Below are 12,579 nucleotides of genomic sequence, written 5' to 3'. Positions count from 1 at the left end.
TCCAGTATCCTTTGCTCCCATCAGCACGGGGTGGGAGGCATCACATGTAGACTATTTATACTGAAAGGGATCTTGGGGGTCACCCAGGCTAAGCCCCCTGGGAACACAGGTAAGCCAGGTGGAAACAAGACTGGAACCCAGGTGTCCTGATGCCCTCTCTGAACTACAACTCTTCTCTCCTCTTTCATTCCTACTTTCTGAAATGCAATCTGAAATAAAGTTTCAAAAATTTAAAAAATTTCAGTTCAAAATTGTACTATATATCTTTCTGTATATATACACACACAAATACATGTGTCTGCATGCATGCTAAGTCACTTTAGTCATTTCCAACTCTTTGTGACCCTATTAACTAGGAGTAGCCCACCAGGCTCCTCTGTCCATGGGATTCTCCAGGCAAGAATACTGGAGTAGGTTGCCATGCCCTCCTCCAGGGGATCTTCCTGACCCAGGGATCGAACCCGTGTTTCCTGCATCTCCTGCATTGGCAGGCAGGTTCTTTATCACTAGCGCCTGGGAAGCCCCCAAGTGATCTCTTAATCTAGTGCTATTTTGTGCACTAAATGGCTGGAGTCGCGATCTACTCTTTGTGACACCTGGACTGCAGCCTGCCAGGCATCTCTGTCCATGGAATTCTCCAGGCAAGAATATTGGAGTAGGTCGCCATGCTCACCTCCAGGGGATCTTCCCGACCCAGGGATCGAAATTGTGTCTCTTATGTCTCTTGCATTGGCAGGTGGGTTCTTGACTACTAGCACCACTTGGGAAGCCATGTATATATACAATTTTATATATATATATATATATGTATATGTATTCACACATAGATTAGAGTCAATAGAAGGAGATAAAGGGTAAAGGTCAGGTAAATGCATAGAAATCAAATATCACCTCAAATACAGTAATCGAACCACATCCACTCAGTTAAATTACCTTAAGGCATGGGAATGAAGACCTTTTTCCTTTATGCTATATCTGCCATCAGAAGTGATAGATCCACGTGCTTTTCTTAATCGTATTGCTGTTCCTCCCCTCCGAGCTGCATTGTGTTGCTCCTTGTTCTTGTCTCACTTTTCCTAGGGACCAAAACTGTCGAAAGGAAAAGACCTTGTCTTTGCATGCCTCGTGGTTCTTGGCATTGTTTGGGGCAACAATTGTTTGTTCTTTGTGAGGTTCTGACACAGTGTTCACTCTTCATAAACATTTTTTCTAATTTATTATTTGGTTTGGTTGTGCTTGGTCTTTGTGGCTGCGAGAGCTTTTCTCAAGTTGTGGCGAGCAGGGGCGACTCTGGTTTCGGTGCATGGGCTTCTCATTGAGGTGGCTTCATTTACTGCAGAACAGGGGCTCTAGAGCATGCAGGCTTCGTACTTGCAGCGTGTGGGCTCAGCAGTTGTGGTTCAGGGCTCTAGGGCACAGGCTCAGTAGTTGTGGAGCACAGTCATAGTTGCATGTGGGATCTTCCCAGACCAGGGATCAAACCCATGTCTCTTGCATTGGCAAGTGGATTCTTTCCCACTCAGTCTCCAGGGAGGCCCTTTCATAAACATTTGCAGAATGACAGGGCATCAAATAACTTGCATCTAATATTTTTGCAATATTTCCCTTCATCACCTAACGAAGAAAAGTCCAATAGTAAAAGGGATGTGCCACCTCAACTGGCGTATTTAACAACCTACTTTTTAAAAGAAAACACCTGAGGAAGCTATGGGCTCAGACCTACAATTCTGAAATCTAAATCACAGGTGAGTCTGAAAGGTTGAGTCAAGTCTTGGGAAACAAATTAAAAATTAAACCCATGGCAATTTGGGCAGAATCAAATAACATGTTAACTTTCCCAATCTCTCTTTCCATAATCCATGAGTTATTTTGAGGCAAAAACAAAACAAACAAAAACACCTCAGGATTGTGTTCACTTACAATATTTGTCAGAAAACTGCCTGTATAAGTAAGAGAGGCAGAGCAATTCTTAGACTCTTCTCAGATGGTTCAGCTAAAAAGTAAAGTAAGCACCAGTGCCAATAATTAGAAATGAGGGGAAAAATTATGCCAAATACTTGGCACCAGATGCAGCAATAAAGTAAGCACCTGCCTTATGCTTCATCTGCTGGCACCCCCTCCCTACTTCATTTAGGCTGCATTCTGGATTTTTTTTAGAATAAATGCACCTCATTGCACAAGCACACAAACCTCTTTTTTTCCTTCTTATTTTTCTTTCTTTCTTTCTTTTTGGCTGTCATTAACTGGGGCAAACTGGAAGGAAGATCCCAACAAGGACAGGGTAGTAAAGACACTTAAATTTCTAAAATCTAGGCGGCATATGTAACCAGGGCAATCGGCTCTGGTAGGCGAGGACCAATGTGCATTGCTGTACCGATCACACCCTCCCAGGGAGACCCTGTAAATGAAAATGTGGATTCGATTTCTGAAAGCAAGATTTCTATTGGTTTCATTCTGAACCTTAGCTATGGCAACCAAAGCAAGCTGCTCTGCAGAGATTTAGGCTAAAAAAAAAAAAGATGCCATCTAATAGTTCTCTACCATCATCAGCACAGGAGAGCATGCGCATCAAATGACATGTGAACAAGGCGACAGTGCTTTGAAAAGTTGAAAGGATTATGCAAATGTGACATAGGTATTAGTATTAAAAAACTTTATTGAAATCCATCAAATAGAAACTAGACAGTAAGTGTATTCATCCCCTGGAAGTGATTTAGCACTTTCAGAGCCCTGAGCGAACATTTCCTTGTTCCCTTTTATCTTGTCTGAAAACGCTGGCTAATGATGCTACATCAGAGGCAACTGAAAGGCTTACATGAGACTAAATGAGATAATGCATGTGAAGCACCTTGTTCCATGCTACTTCCATAAAAGACACTTAATAAACATGAATTGATTTCAAGGGGGAAAATCAAGCACATTATCCTGAGAAGTCTTTGTACTATCAGCCCACCAATAGATGCTTCACATTAAATTACAGGTTTCCGAGACAGAAAAATGGAAAGGTCATCCTCAGCAGTACATAATCAGTGAAGCTGACTGCTTCTCACATGTGGAAAATAGATGTGAAACAAAGACAGCCATCCTTCCATTTGTAGGTTTCAAAGTAGCAATTTCCTTCTTTCTATACTGATTTCTGCTGTTCTGTTTAGGGGGAAATGTTAAACTGCACTGATTTGTGCTGTTCTGTTCAGGGGGAAATGTTAAACTGCTTTTGAATTCCCTCTAACAAAGCCAGATACCCACAAAGGAGAGATTCTGAGACCGGAATAAGAACAAGAGCTCCAGGAGAACAGAGTCCAAAGTACTTAACCTATTAACTGTTAATTAGTTAATGTTGCCTGATGGAAGAAGAAACCAGAAAGTCGGGTCAGTGTACCAAGGGGCTCTGCTGTCTGCACTGCTTCACATTAATGTAAAGGAGTAAAGGTCAGTTGTCTAGAGCGAGCATCTGTTCATTTTGGATATTGCTACAACAGCAAAACAGACAATTACTGATATCCCTAAGAGATGCTTAGGGAGCGTTGAGAGATGGTGCCTTTCTCTGGGTCCATGCCCACCCCTCTGCATCAAACAGACCTGTGTTTCTGGTGTTACAGCATGCGTGTGGTACAGAGCTTTCAGTTTACACACACTCATACACACAGAGCAACCTTGTCCCTAAGGCATGTCCACAGTACCTGGTGATTGGATGAGCAGGACCAGCATCCGCTTTATACTTTTTCCAGAACCCTTTCCTGAGTCTATTTTCTCTGAAGAGCCTAAAATCTCCAAGTTTGAGTTCAAGGAGATAACACTTGAACAGAACCCCAAGGATGGGGAGGAGGAAGTGGAGATGGACAAACTAGGAAAACAAATAGTATCACTAAAGACAGACTAGGGTTTTGACCCCAGGTTTCTGGCATGTTGAATGCACAGGTCTCAAAAAACAATGGCAAGGGAAAGGTGAATAAAATAGAAATGGGGTCAGGGAAGAGGGTTATGGGTACACACAGGGAGGGGCTGATGGATGGTCAGAACCTGGGGCAGGGGTGTGTCCTTCCTTGGGCGTCACATCTTATCCAACCCATAGTCCTCCACAGGGAAGTCTCCTTCTGTCACAATGAATGGCTTGACAAAGATGCCATGCTTGGCCTGCCATTCAAAGTATTATTTCCCATTCTGTAATCATTTTCCTCTAGTGGCTCCTCATGGTGGACACCAATCCAGCAGCCAGCCCTGAAATCTGTGAGTCCAACATACATGATGATTCCCCAGTGAGGGGGCTGCCCAGGCATCTACCCCTCACATTGCTGCCCATTAGCACAGCACCAGCCTGAGCCTTCTCCTCAGTGAGGTACTGGGTAATCTTGGCCTCAAGCAACCATCATTCAGCTGGACATTTCATGAAGCAAACTTCATTCAACTAAGAAATTTCCATGGAATTTATTCAGGAGTAGGGAGCTGGGATGTCATAGAAAGGCAAGGCCATTTTGGGTGGGTCTAAAATTGATGAACATAGGGAAATACAGAGGGGTCAACATTTTTAAAAGTAGCCATTCTTTCTTTGGGATATAAAGATACCCTGGAAAGATGCCATTTGTACCACATTTTAAACTTGGGGCAAGAAATCAGAATTTATCACCACCACTTCTGTGGTCTTGCAGAGCAGCAGTCATGTTCTTGGGATCTACCAAGAATGTATCATACCAAGAACTTATCCAGGTTCTACCACTCACTTGCTATGTGCTATTAGGCAAGTTACTTCACTTGTCAAAAACTCAGTTCATCTGTAAAACGGGAGCAATGAATTGTTACGGAAGAGGCTAGTGTTCACTAAGGCTTGTTTCCTTTCCTTCTTGGTTGGATGCCTAGTGGACATTTCCCAGCCTCCCTTGCAGTTAGGTAGGGCCATCTGACTGAGTTCCGGTTGATGGAATGCGGGCAGAAGTGATACCTTCTACATCCAGGCCTTGACTGTAAGAACCTTCCCATGGGCTCCTCCCCTGTGTACTCTCTCCCTCTCTCTTCACCTGCTGGAGGATACAGAACTCCACGTGCTCACTTCGGCAGCACATATACTAACACTGGAATGATACAGAGAAGATTAGCATGGCCCTGTACAACGGTGGTATGCAAATCCGGGAAACATTCCATATTTTAAAGAACACAATTTGCTTTCTTGAAGACTGTTCTTTCCTTTTTTTCTCATATATAAACTGATTTTTAAACACCCCATCTTGATTGAAATGTGTCTGTCTAAAGAGATCTGCTAAGATTTGCTTTTTAAAAGCTGTCCACTATTTATTTAGGGGAAAAAATGAAGCCTGTAACTGAATTATATGTAAAAATAAAATTTAGACCTGTGGATTGGGAATTATTTTAAAAAATTAGCTATCAATCTGGTTTCAGAAAACAGTGGTTTTTCTCTTAGTATGTCATTGTTGTTCAGTTGCTAGGTTGTGTCCAACTTTTCGTGACTCCATGGACTGCAGCACACCAGGCTTCTTTGTCCTTCCCTATCTCTTGGAGTTTGTTCAAATTCAGGTCCATTGAGTCAGCAATGCTATCTAACCATCTCATCCTCTGCTGCCCCCTTCTCCTTTTGTCGTATCTTAGTATATAAGTAAATAAGATGCAGAGTAAGAATGTAAGCAGTTGTGATTCATTACAAGCAGTTGGAGATAACTAAATCCTAGGGATAATCATTTGCATTCTATTTCAAAGTCTTATTTTATAGTTTGAAAAGCACTTTGCACACAGTTCTCGTATATACAAGTAAACACGCAATTATAGGATGTAGTGTTACTGCTTTGTTTAACAAGAGCCTCATTTAAAATTTAAGATTGACAGCTATGGTATCTGTTTAATGATTTGCTTCTTTTCTGTCTCTTTACTGTAAAACTAAGTTAAAAATAAAAGGTTAATGAGAAAAAAAAAAAAAGGACTCCAAGGTCCTGGAGAGGATGGGGACAAGAGTAATCAATTTGTCTTTACCTTATTAAGTCACTGAGATTTGGAGATTATTTGTTGTGGCAGTTAGCCTACCCTGACTAATAGGGCAATTGTGAGGATCAAACAAGATAATTTATTTATAAGCACAGTGTCAGGAACACAGTAATGTTTAGCAAGTAACAGCTATTTATTACTGTGTGATATCAGTCCTACTTTAGGTACATAGACTTTTCCTTTCCATCTTTCCAATGGTACTTTTTCCCTTTTATCCAGTGACCAAGGCATCTCTGGATGTCCATTTCTGCTTTTTTTGTCTTTAAGCCTGATCGCAGTGTTAATGGGCTGCTTCTCTCTGGACCTTGCTCTACTAATAGCATTCCCTTATAAAAAAATATGGGGATAAAGGGGATGCTTCTATTGACATGATAATGGTTCTGAAATGAGTCAGAAGCACAAGGCTGTCCAGTTGGCACCATTCATCACAGCTCCATTTTTGCCTTCCCTGTCTTTCTGTATGAAGGCTACAGGGCTGAGAGTTAAATTTGTTTGAGAACTGACTCGGATGAGCAGCACAATCTGCTCCACTGGAGTAAACATTTCATAAAAACTGCTCCTGTCGAGTTTTCACGAAACTTCCAAATTTCAATTAGAAACTGGAGAATCAGATGGGTGCAAAAGAAAATTTAAGGTAATGAAGAAGAAAGTGTTCATACACTAAAGTTAAAATCAATAACCATATGACTAAGTGGCCATATAATTAATATTATAATTAGCATGAGCTGAGGAGTTCTAGGGGCTCCTCCTGTGATCCCCAAACATTTCTATTGCATGTTGGCAATGCTTGAAAAGCTGTTCATAGCAACCCTTCACAATCACACATCACTTTATGTGATCTCTCTTATCACACAATTCTCTTGCAAGGTAGGTTTATAAATATGGACCTCAAGACCCTGTGAAATCATCTGTACAAGATTACACAGGTGTAAAGGGCAAAGCAAAGACTTATCATGTGTCCTGGCTTCAGGACTCTTTCCACAACACCATGATTGCCTCCACCATGATTAATACTTCATTTCTTTGGATTAAATACATCTCCTAAGAAATTGATCATTCAAATGAAACCTTACCTGAATCTCAGCATATAAATGGAGTTGTTCTGGCTGAAGGGTGTTTATGGGGAGAAGAAGCAGGGAGAGGGAGAGTTTAGAGAAGTCCATGATAAGCCTAAGAACTACAGTCCAAAATCCACTAGGTTAAAGCTCTATCACCTATTTCAAAACAATTGGTCTTGGAAGAATCTCTTGCTATCAATCATACTTTGTAATCTATCAGACACTTCCTACCATCTGAAACAAAGAGCTGGAATAATAAATTCAGATTAAAGGGCTTTATCAGTCAGTTATGACAAGGTGGGAAGGTGAGAAGGAGTAAATAAAAGGTGAAAACCAACCTGACATTTGGCTTCAGGTTTGTTCTGCCCACTGAGGGAATCATATTCCTCTGTAACCAACAGATTAGTGTGCTTCTTGAACCTTTGTGCTTTAAAACTGCTAATATGGAAACAGATAAAACCTATAAATAAAAAAGCAAATTACAATCCAAGAAGGCCTTGTATACCTTAAAGTATGATCTTTATATTCTAGAAATACTAGAATTCTTTGGACTTGTCAAAGTATACTCTTCAATAAGTCAAAAATATGACTCTTAAACATAGAATGAACACATGTTGGAGATTTATTAAATTCATTAGTGAAGGGTAGTAAAACTGATTCCAAAGAGAATTAGAGGAATTGCAATTACATAGCATTGAGGAAAGACTGTTGACATAAGATGGTTGGATTAGACACAAAATTGCTTGCCCTACAAGCAATAGAACCATAACTTGAGGATTATTATTTCTACCTTTCAGAATTCATTTATATCTCTACTGGGTACAAGTTTATAGGTTCTGATGTAACTTCAAAGTGGCCTTTGCTATGCTATGCTAAGTCACTTCAGTCGTGTCCGACTCTGTGCGACTCCATAGACGGCAGCCCACCAGGCTCCCCCGTCCTTGGGATTCTCCAGGCAAGAACACTGGAGTGGGTTGAAAGTGGCCTTTGGCCAATAGTAAACAGAAACTCAAGCAAAGGTCCACTCTTCAGCCTAGATCATTCAATAATTCTTGGTAGTCCTGGTAGAGTGTTTCATTCTGACACTGAGAAGACAGACTGCCCTCTCTTTGCCTTCTTTGCAAGTTTTGAGTCCTAGTGGCTCAAGCTGGGCTCAAGTAGGTCAAGTAGGGGTGGGAAGAATTAGGAGATGGGGATTGACACATATACACTATTGATACTATGTGTAAAATGATAGTATCTATAGGGCTTCCTGGGTAGCTCAAATGGTAAAGAATCTGCGGGCCATGCAGGAGATCCTGGTTCAATCCCTGGGTTGGGAAGATCCCCTGGAGAAATGCATGGCAACCCACTCCAGTATTCTTGCCTGGAGAATGCCATGGATGAGGAGCCTGGTGGGCTACAGTCAGTGGGGTCACAAAGAGTCGATATGACTGAGTGACTAACACACACACATGAAATAGATGCCTAATAAGAACCTAGGTATGGTACAAGGAACTCTATTCAATGTACTGTGATGACTTGAATGGGAAGGAAGCCCCAAATGGAGGGGATATATGTGTATGTGTGGCTGATTCATTTTGCTGTATAGTAGAAACTAACATAACAGTGTAAAGCAACTATACTCCAATAAAAATTAATTAATTAAAAAAAACCAAAACAGTTCTGTCATTCCCTTCTTGTTTTCTGGGGTCAAATTCCAACCTTTTTGGGTCATCACTTCTACTGAAACAAATGAGTATAATACAGGCCACAAGTCACAGGCAGCAATGTAAAGCTCTTAGTTCTTCCAGAATGAGAGCATAAAGCCAAGTAAAACTGAGCCTGTCAAAAGGGATAAGACAAAACAAGCAAGTCTGAAATCCAACATCATGAAGTTTAAGTCTCCAGCATGAGCAGTTGAGTTACATGCTTTTTCTCTTAATTTCAGAATCATAAAGCAAAACAAACAAAAAAAGCAGTCAATAGTCTCCTTGAAAGAATGAAGGAGTGTCTCTTTTAAGAAAAAAACAACTACTGATAAGTATTTGGGGAATAATTCAGGCATAAAGTAGAAGAAGAAGGAAGAAGAATAATCATATTTTCAACTTTACATTCTAATAAACAAGGCCCTCTCTGGGCAACACTTCTCAGACTCACTGCCTTCCGGCCCAATTATATTCACCTTGCTTGAAATATAGAATTAGGCTTGTTTCATGTCCTAACATCCTTTTTTTTTTAAAGCCAGTAGGAAGGGTGCCCTACCATGGTTTTGTATGCACTTTGGTTGTTTGGTTCTGAAAAATTCAAATATATCTCCAGAGAACATGCTACATAGTTAAAATCATACTTTATCAAAAATCTTCTGGGATCATTTGCTTCTGTATACTTTTTTTAAAATTGGGAAATAATTGACATAAAGTTGTCTGGTTTCAAGTGTATAACATGATTCCATATTTGTATATACTGCAAAATGATCACCACAAGAAGCCTAGTTAACATCTGTCACTATACATAGTTACAAAAATGTTTTTCCTGTGATAAGAACTTACAAGATCTACTCTCTTAGAACCTTCCAAATGCACAACACAGTGTTATTAACTATAGTTGGTACAGTCAATAAAGTATGCATCTGCATATTTCATATTTAAACTTTGCCCTATGCATTTTGGTTAATCGCAGTATGGTATCTACCATACACAAAATGAGAAAAACAAAGGCTTTCCAAGCCTTGATTTTTACAAAGTGTTTCTCCTTTCTGATGACAGGAATTAGGAAGTTATAGAATGTTAGTGCTATAAGGATGGAGAAACTGAGGACCGAGGAAATGAAATGCCTTGTCCGAGGCCAAGCAGCCTCTCCCGAGTTCTTAAATCTGTCAGTTTGTTCTGGATTCTGTGTGAAGAGCATTCAGCTTCCCTGAGTTAATGGATTATTGATTAATGTTCAGAAAAATGCACAAAGAAGTTTTTTATGTTCCCCACTCTGAGAACTTCTTTTATTCTTCCTCAGTGGGAACGCTCCAAGCATTCTGGCCTGGACAATTCTTCCTTGTGTGTGTGGTGGAGGTCCCAAGAGTTTCAGGATGTTAGCATTTTCAGTCCAACAACTGCAGCCAGGGTGAGAGCAGAAGTGCCCTTCTCCATTTCCAAACACTTCCTAAGACGGCAGTACTGTCTTTAGTCGATATCCACTGTCGTATTCTGAGACCAAAACAATGAAAAGTCTGCCCTCTTTACCCTGCTCTCCCCAGTGTCTCCTGTAATATTTTTCTCACTAAATACTTATTCCTTTCTTCTTTTCAGGTTTTCTGAGCATCTATGAGTAACTGTGAGTGATATTATCCATTCGCCAGCTGCAGGCATATGGTGCAACATAAATCAGCAGGCAACTAAGCGCTAGGTTCCTCAGGGCACCCAAATAGGGCTTCCCAGATGGCCCAGTGTAAAGAATATGCCTGCCAATCCACGAGATGCAGGAGATGCAGGTTTGATCCTTGAGTCAGGAAGCTCCCCTGGCAATCCACTCCAGTATTCTTACCAGGGAAATCCCATGGATAGAGGAGCCTGGTAGGCTACAGCCCATGTGGTCACAAAGAATCGGACATGACTGAGCAACTGAGCAGACATGCAGGGCACCCAAACAGCTATTATCTACTCATGTTTGGATGTTCAAGAACCTACCCAACACTCTCCTTGCCTTTCCAATAATTTAGCCTCCGGTAGGATTTCTGGCAGAGGCAGTTGACATAGACGGGACCCTTAAAGATCATCATACCCAACAGCTTCCTTTGAAAACAAGATGTCAAGAGCTGTGCCCAAGGACACACAACTCACCCATGACAGACCAGATCTTAGCCCATTTTTCTTCCTTCCATGCCCCAGAGACAAACTTTCCATATGCCACAGCTCTTCCAAGGATCAATCCCGGTTACACACCCAGGCTAGCACAAAGGCTCAACACACATCACCCCACTGGGATTCTGTATTTACGCAGCTCTCGCCTGTAATGGTGTGAATAAGATCATCTTTGTTTGCAGAAACCACTCTGAAGGAAGGAGACAGTGCTGTGGAGTGATTAAGAGCATGGAATGCCTCAGTTTAGAGTCTAAGATTAACCTCTTAATCTTGGAGGTTGGCTGCCTAGCCTCTGTGCCTTAGGTAACTCATTGATAAACTGGGAGTCAATAATAGCCAAACTATGTATGTTATGATTAAATGGAGTAATGGTTCAAAAGTGCCTACAACAGTGACTGGCACATTTATAAATGTGTTAAGTCGTCATCAATGTTAATCATCATCATCATCATCACCTTCATCATCAATTACACCCTTTTGCCTCCCCTGAAAATTTAACCAGGGAAAGAAAGCATGGCTGGTTCAATTTCTTCCACCAGCATGAGCCAGAAGGGGCTCTTCCTTTGGGGACATAAGCGATGGTCTCCAATCCATGGCTAATTCTGTTTCTACTAAAAACTGAAGACAATTATGAAAATATGTAAATTCAGTATACTTAACTTAGGGAATAGAAATTGAGCAAAATAAAGTTTTGTTTTGTTTTTTTAAGAAGTAAAGTACCAGTCCACAGTTCTCTTTTCTCTTTCATAGGGCCATTTTAGCTGCTTTTCCTATTGAATGATTATTCAACCAAGGGAATAAAAAAATAAATCGTGGGTCCTGCCTTCAAAGAGGTTTTCATGAGCAGTATACTTTGCTGCCTTCATCCTGTTTACTTAGGTTTCACTCTGTGATGGGCTTGAAATCTTGGTAAACTAGGTAGTGCCTGGGCTGAAATTCCACTGGGTTCACTGACCCTCCTTCTCTCTTCCTTGCAGACCACCACTCCTAATGGGGTGGTTACCCAGCAGCCTCCATGCTGCTCCCAGTTCTCTTAGAGCCCAGTCAGTTGCTTCCTATTGAGGAGTGGCTAGAAAGGGATATTAAGTATGTCTTTTTATTTTCTTTATTCTGATAGTTTGACATCCGGGCCCTTGTTGACTTTGGAGAGACTGCAGGAGATAGGAGAGAGATAGGAGATTGGAGATCTCCTCCCAGGGATAGCCAATTCCTAGAGATAGTAAATGACTCACCTGTGAACAAATCTTTCACATGCAAACCAACCAACACAGAGTCAATATTTCCAACAACCTCCTCTGCTGGGCTCTCACATCCCAGACCACTAATCAACTCAGGGACAGGTACCAGATTATTAGAGAGAGCTCTGATGCCCCAAAGCCCACTGAGGTTATTCAAACTAGTGCAGTAAAGCTCTTGTCCACATATTTCTTCACTTCCTCTGCCTCCTGACCGACCCTAGTGCCTCCCCATCCGGCCCCTCTGCATGGTGTGCCATGCCTCCTGTTTTATACTTCAGGAAACTGAGATCACAACTTCCTTTGTGATGGTCATTTCCATGTCTGAATATCTTTTTCTTTTACTCGGAGAATAATTGCTTTACAAAGTTGTGTTGTTTTCTGCTGTACAACAACTTGAATCAGTCCTAGTTTTATATATATATATATATATATATATATATATATATATATATATATATC

General features: G+C 41.0%; 1 protein-coding gene and 1 non-coding gene across 2 annotated transcripts in view; one reads left to right on the top strand and one right to left on the bottom strand.

The window, feature by feature from the left end:
- Positions 1-12,579, bottom strand: part of LOC113884606 (protein FRA10AC1) — an 80,090-nt gene that overhangs the window by 56,146 nt on the left and 11,365 nt on the right. The gene's annotated exons all lie outside the window — the stretch shown is intronic.
- On the top strand, positions 5,037-5,142 carry LOC113884720. Its single transcript, XR_003508992.1, has one exon. It is a non-coding gene; the product is annotated as a U6 spliceosomal RNA (small nuclear RNA).

Source organism: Bos indicus x Bos taurus, chromosome 26, assembly GCF_003369695.1.
Source record: "Bos indicus x Bos taurus breed Angus x Brahman F1 hybrid chromosome 26, Bos_hybrid_MaternalHap_v2.0, whole genome shotgun sequence".
NCBI classification, from domain to species: Eukaryota; Metazoa; Chordata; class Mammalia; order Artiodactyla; family Bovidae; genus Bos; species Bos indicus x Bos taurus.
The sequence above is the reverse complement of the archived record's forward strand: the minus strand, read 5'-3'. Positions and strand labels throughout refer to the sequence as shown.